Below are 7,348 nucleotides of genomic sequence, written 5' to 3'. Positions count from 1 at the left end.
TTTGGCACACTGATTGGGGAGGGTCTAAGGAACATTCTGACCAAATTTGGGTCTAATTTGGAAGTACTTTTATTGTCATAACTTTTGAACCGTCTCCAAACCTAGGTCAAAGCTGAGTCTGTTTAAAAGCTAGGCATCCTTGGATTCCCTGGGTAAAGACGACTTCAACACACCCTATGAAGTCAATTTCCAAGCAATGAAATTTTCTGCAATCTTGTATTTTGTCTAGGGCTGCATAATCGATTAGTTGGCTGATTGTCCCCCAAGACCCCCCCCCCTCCCCCCGAGTGTTACAAATATAAACTTCAGACTAAAACTTTACACAACTGTTTGTCCAAAACAGAAAAGAACCCAACACACACACACACACACACACACACACACACACACACACACCAGAATATATATTATTAATGTAAGACTGTAGTTTAATTGGATGCTTTTTGTGCATCCATAAAAATAATGTACAAATACTATAATATATATATATATATACACACACACACACACATTTATTTTATAGTATTTATGCATTATGTTCATGGATGCACAAAAAGGACAGAATTAAACTCCAGTCCTAAATTAATAATAAAAACTCACTTTCACTGCACCTTGTGGTTTCTGTTACACGCTGCCTTTAGACATATTGTTTTTAATAATGTTTTAATTAGACATTACAGATCCTACTCGCGCTCCCTCTCTGTTTCAGCGTGTCTACACAGCGCGTGATAAGCAACGCGGCCTCGTTACTAACACATCACTTTTGTTATAATAAAAGACAGAATTTACACTGCAAGCACGCAAATACACCATATAATGACAATAAACTTACATTAAACTAAACCTTTTTAGCAGTTTGCACCAGTTTCCCCTGCCCCTTACACACAGTGGAGCATTTGGGATATAAGCATAAGTTTATCCTCGTGCATCAGTTTGATTTCCACGGTGTTTAAAATGCTTCACTGCTTTAGAGGACTTGCAGGTTACACACTTTCTTCCTCAGTCACATGACGATTTCGCCTCCGTCTGATGGAGACTGAGGTCATGTTGGGAATAAAAGGTAACGCTGACAGAAAGTAAACTGCAGAAAGTCATTATCAATGACTCTGGATGTCTGCTAATGCTAGTGTGCGTATGACATCATGCGCCGTTGTGGCTTATACTTCCGGTTAGTAAAAAAAATGCTAGTGTTATATTTGAGATGATATTACCTTTCTAAAAACCAGACACTAGACGGTAGAGTGCACAGTGTAAGTGTACAGTACTTCATTTGGGACACAACTTTAGTATTTACGCTCCGAAGCATTATTATCGATTTTATCAATTAGTTGTTGCAGCTCTAATTTTGTCTAACTGTTTTTTTCACTCATCCTCCTACAAATTTTGTACAATCTTCACAGAATTTGGCTCACATCATCTTGAGATTTGTCTAAAATTGAAAGAAAAAAAAAAGTGGGGAAAAAAGCCCCAGAAAAACATAACAAATACAACAAATCAACAATGAATGTGCGGCTCACCGAGCCTGGGTGCTTGGCCCCATAAAAAGCTTAATTATTATTATTATTATTATTATTATTATTATTATTATTATTATTATTATTATTATTGGTATGGTTATCAGTGTCTGACTTTAAACTAAATGACTTGGTATATCTCGCTGTGATGGACTAGTTTGAAAAGTTAATTTCATCAGTGTGCAATGGAGAAGAACAAGCGAGTTTAGTTAGTTAACCCAGAGGTGGACTATTCTGTGGCCCACTGACCACAATAAAACAAACAGATGAGCCAACACCAGTCAAAATCATGCATAGAGTTGGATACAAATGCAGTTTTATTACCATCCACAGAGCAAACAAACCAAAATCTAAGTTAACAAACAAGCAAAAACATCAGTCTGTATATCTCCCTCCCTTGATCTTACTTGTGACTTTTGACTCCACTACAAATACACTGCTACACTGTTTTCATATGGGTACCATACTGTTTTTACATACCATACCGTACCATACTGTTTTTGCACTGCTCACAAATCACATCACTGCTTCAAAGCTTTTCTTATATGTCCAAACTGATCATACCATACAGCTGCAATATGTATATAGTATTGTACATATGCGATATGTGCATGGGCTACTTGCAGAGTTGGACTGTACATTGTTGTTTGTGGTATACACTGCTCATATGTATGTGTGTGTGTGTGTGTATATATATATATATATATAGATAGATAGATAGATAGATAGATAGATAGATATAGATATATATAATGTATATAGAATTTGCACTTATGTCTATACATATTTATACATCCGGTATATACTCTTTATTTATCCCTGTATTGTTCTCCTTACTATCTCTTCTAACTCTTCTTTCTTTTCTTTTCATCTTTTTTTGGCTGCTGCTGTGACACCCTAATTTCTCCCTCTGGGGATTAATAAAGTATTATCTCATCTCTTATCTTATCTTATCGGCAACAGAGCAATGTAGGAAAGACAGGAAACAGAAGTATATAACTAACATAGACCGTAGTCAAACAAAACAAACAAACAAACTACAGACTTAGAATTGTCATTAGAAAAAGTGAGAATGTTCTAATGCGACTAGTATAAGTAGGAGCAATGTTCTCATGGATGTCCAGGCTATTTAAAGAAGAATCTGTGATGTTCAGGTGTGCCCAGTGTAGAATTTCAGCTACTCGGTGTGTTCGACTTGGGCTGTGGTTGGATGTAGCCTATTGGCGAGAGTTGGCACTTGCAATCGGGGGAGGAGTTAAAAACGGAGCCATCAAGTCGGACACTTTCTGCTTCCCGTAGTGACGCTCGGGCGGTGTTTGCTTTCTTTATCGCAGACGAAGTGGATTAGATATAATATTTCTCAGATAAACAAACGTCTGAGTTTTACACATAGCAACCAGAAACACTTTTCACTGAATAAGTTAATACAGTGCATGTATGTACAAGAAGAAAGTTCAACATAAGCCTGTATTATTTAAAAAACAATAAAGTGGAGTCTATATATTTTTTTTATTTTGATACACATGACACAATATAACATTAAGATTACATGAAAAGGGTTTTTACTGTAATAAAAATACGGATTTGTGAGCCTTAGCGGAACCGAAGGTGTGAGAATAAACATGAAAAGCACGTCAATGTTGTCGTCGGTGAGTCTGGCCCGCTGTGAAATAGCTGTGCAGAGCTCGTGCTTGTGTTAATTTCTGCGATCACAAAATTGCAAAATCCTAGAGGGACTGGCAAAAGGATGGTATCAGTGATAAAAGTTTTACTAAGTTTTTTGCTTATACACAAATGCTTACCTACAGTGCTGTTGTTTCAGACATTAAAACTAAATCTAAGATAAATCAAAGGCAATCTGAGTAAACACAAGAAATAGTTTTTAATTGATAATGTTATTTATTGAAGCAAAAAAGTTGTCCAATACCAACTGGGCCTGTGTGAAAATGTATTTGCCCCCGTAGTTACTAATTCTCCAAATCTATGAAACTGCATTCATAATGGGGTTCAGCTGGACTAGACACAACCAGGCCTGATTACTGCAAACCCTCTTCAATCAAATCAACACTTACATAGAACTTTTTCAACAGCAGGAAGTTGGTTAAAAGGTCTTACCCAATAACACACTACGGCAAAGTAGAAAGAAATTCCAGAAAGGATAAGGAAGAAGGTGATTGAAATGCATCAGTCTGGGAAGGGTTACAAAGCTATTTCAAAGGCTCTGGGACTCCAAAGGACCACAGTGAGAGCCGTCATCTCCAAATGGAAAAACTCGACCCAGAAGTGGCCGACCTTCCAAAATTCCTCCAAGAGCACAGCAACGACTCATCCAGGAAGTCACAAAAGACCCAAGGACAACATCAAAGGACCTACAGGCCTCTCTTGCATCAATAAAGATCACTGTTCATGACTCCACTATCAGAAAGGCACTGGGCAAAAATGGCATCCATGGAAGACTGGCGAGGTGAAAACCACTGCAAACCCAGAAGAACATTAAGGCTTGTCTGATTTTTTCCAAAACACACCTTGATGATCCTCAAACCTTTTGGGAGAATGTTCTGTGGATTGCTGATTCAGGGTCTGGGCAACACTAATCGAGGGAAACATGAATTCTGCTCTCTACCAAAAAATCCTAAAGGAGAATGTCCGGTCTTCAGTCCGTAAGTTGAAAGTGAAGCGCAGAAAGACATTATGCAGCAAGACAATGATCCAAAACACAGGAGTAAATCCACCTCTGAATGGCTCAAAAAAAGCTAAATTAAAGTTTTAGAGTGGCCAAGCCAAAGTCCTGACTTGAACCAATTGAGATGCTGTGACAGGACCTTAAACAGGTAGTTCATGCTCGAAAACCCTCCAGTGTGGCTGAACTAAAGCAGTCCCGCAACGAAGAGTGGGCCAAAATACCACCACAGCGCTGTGAAAGACTGATCTCCGGTTATTTGAAGCGTTTGGTCACAGTTATTGCTGCTAAAGGTCACACAACCAGATTTTAAGTTTAAGGGGCAACTGTTTTTTTCACATGGGTGATAATGTTGTCTTTTGTTTGAAGATGTAAAACTATTTAGTATGAGATATACACAAAAAAAGAAGAACATCAGGATGGGGCAAATACCTTTTCACAGCACTGTATTACCTCATCATCAATGCTAATGTCTGGTAACATTGCCTAACATTGGAATCCTTCATTGCTGATTGTTCTCCAACAGTTCTGGACACAACTTCAAAGTTAAGTCTTGGCACCGCTGACAAAGATGAGGTGAAAAACCTTTCCATTATGAGCGATGGTGATCATAATCTGGTGTTTTTGCTGTAAGGCTTACCGGAAATCATCTCACCCTACATACTTCGCGTGTTTGTGAAACGAGCCCAATGGTCTTTGAACCTTTTAGCATTGAATACTGTTTCCATCTGTTGGAGCATTAATGCTTTTGTCCACTAGAGAGCATGCCAACGCAAGCAAGCCATCCAGCAAGCAATCTATAAAAATCCACCCATCCACAACGGGGAACTACATTTCATGGCTAACTTTACATCTGTCTGTGTTGAGAGGAATGACAATCTATCTATCTATCTATCTATATATCTATTTATCTATCTATCTATCTATCTATCAATAACTGACAGATTAAAATCTGGCAAAATGGATACTTGATATTTTCACTTAAGCAACACAACACATGATGTAGTCAGTTAAATAAAACGCACCACTTTGTACCTTGTTTGAGAACTACACGTCTGCCTACCAACTTCTTAAACTTCAGACTGTGTGACATGGCCGTAAGGTGAGATCTCGCTGCTTTAGTTTCCTCGCTTTTCTGTGTAGTGAAATAATCTCCCACCTCCACTCAGAACTTCTTGTGTCTCCATTCCTTCTCCAATGTACTAAAGAGCTTTCTTTTCATACAGTATCTAGAATAAATCTTCTTCATGGACTTCTGCTTCAGCATTTATTTTCATGCCGTTAGTTACGCTTCGAATTCTCCAGAACTCCAGCACTTGTACAGTACAAACCAGCATCCAAGTGTTTTCAGTCATTTAACCTTCATCTGGTTGCGCTTTCCTTCTGAGTAAGAGTTTGCCAAATGACTCCATGTGTATGTAAAGGAACAGGAAGAGCAGTTGATTGCAAAAATTAGCGTACCTATGCTTAAAGTAAGAATAATAAAATAATAGTAATCATAAAAGGAATTTTAAGGTATTTTAACTCACAGATGTATGGTTTCATAGATGTTACTTCATTATCACAAGTAACAACCATGGACAAACAGTGTATCTTAAGATATGAATAGTGAACAAAGCTTACATTGTACGCATTATACAATTATGTTTTACATTAAAATAGCATATATAATTGGGATAGAGACAGAGAGAAACAAGTAGATCTCATGGATGCCTCTGCGACCAAGATGTCTAGTCCCTCGTGTTGCTAATTTGTATGCCACAACCACCCCTAAAATATCCTTTGTAATAGCTAACAGGATTGACAAAAAAAACTATTTCAGACATTTGACTTTGCTGCGACCTTGACTCTGTTTGGACCAATTCCAAAATCTAATCAGACAACCCAAAAATATAATGCCTCCACCACCTGGGCATTATGAGAGAGAGAGAGAGAGAGAGAGAGAGAGAGAGAGAGAGAGAGAGTTTGACAAACATCCTGACAACTGAAAATATTCTAGGCAGCTGCCAACTTTGACCTCCTATTACAGCTATAAGAGGTCTAATGAATCATATCCTGCTCATTTTGATTTAAATCACCATGGTAGAGTTATAGTTCTATTCCAAACCTCATAACTGCCAGGGGCAGTGATAATCACCTGGATACCTTTGTGTGTGTGTGTGTGTGTGTGTGTGTGTGTGTGTGTGTGTGTGTGTGTGTGTGTACGCATTCCAACAAAATCATGAAGTTTTGTAAATACCACTGTTGTATAGTCACCTTTCCCTTTCTTCTTCTTGCCTCATAAATATGAAGACATCCACATAGCAGCTAGTGGCTATGGTTGGAGCTCCAGGTAACTGGTCCTCCAAAGCTAGGAATAGCCTCCTCTCATCTCATGGGAAGTGTTTCATTTTTTTTGTTTATTAAAATTTTTTACATAACAAGCACTTTGCTAGTGATATGCTACAATACTGCTTCGAGGTGGCTGCTCCTCATTAGTGTTGCTTGCCTTATTAGCATCACTCTCTACACTGTTTGCTAGTTATCTCTATGAACTTGCTCTGTGTTTTTCAGTACCTCCATTTTCCCCATTTGGTAGGGTTCAACCTTGGATCAGTAGCATTTCTAGTGGTAAGCTGATGGTAGTCCCAAGTGACTAGTGGGCCTGTGGCTACAAACCTATATAAGGCGGTAAACCCCGCCTTGTGCCCCATGCCTCCTGGGATAGGCTCCAGGTTCCCTGCGACCCTGAAGGATAAATGATGGATGGATGTTCCTGGGAAATTATTAGTGTTATTTCCTAATTGCTTATACTGCAAAAGTAGAGAGAATTTTTTCCCCTCAGACTTTGGTATTTTGAAAATGACCTATTTTTCTTGAGAAATAATTTGAATTTTGAAGAATTTGACTTGAAGAATTTGCATCTTTTTGTTTAAGGTTAATTTCAAAATATGTCATTTTTTTCTGACCTCAAAGAGGATTACAACAGTGTCAAGACATTGCGAGATTATTGGAGACTTTATAATGGTGGCATTCCTGATAGGTCTCCAAGAATGTTTTACCAAGTTTTTTTTGTCTTTCGGACAACAGGAACACCAAGGCGCACTACCAAAGGTGGGACTGACTACAGTGGAGAGCCATTGGTGGACCCCTGGAAGGTGCTGATGCCACCACT

Source organism: Ictalurus furcatus, chromosome 29 (genome assembly GCF_023375685.1).
Source record: "Ictalurus furcatus strain D&B chromosome 29, Billie_1.0, whole genome shotgun sequence".
Taxonomy (NCBI): Eukaryota; Metazoa; Chordata; class Actinopteri; order Siluriformes; family Ictaluridae; genus Ictalurus; species Ictalurus furcatus.
Note: the sequence above shows the minus strand (reverse complement) of the source record.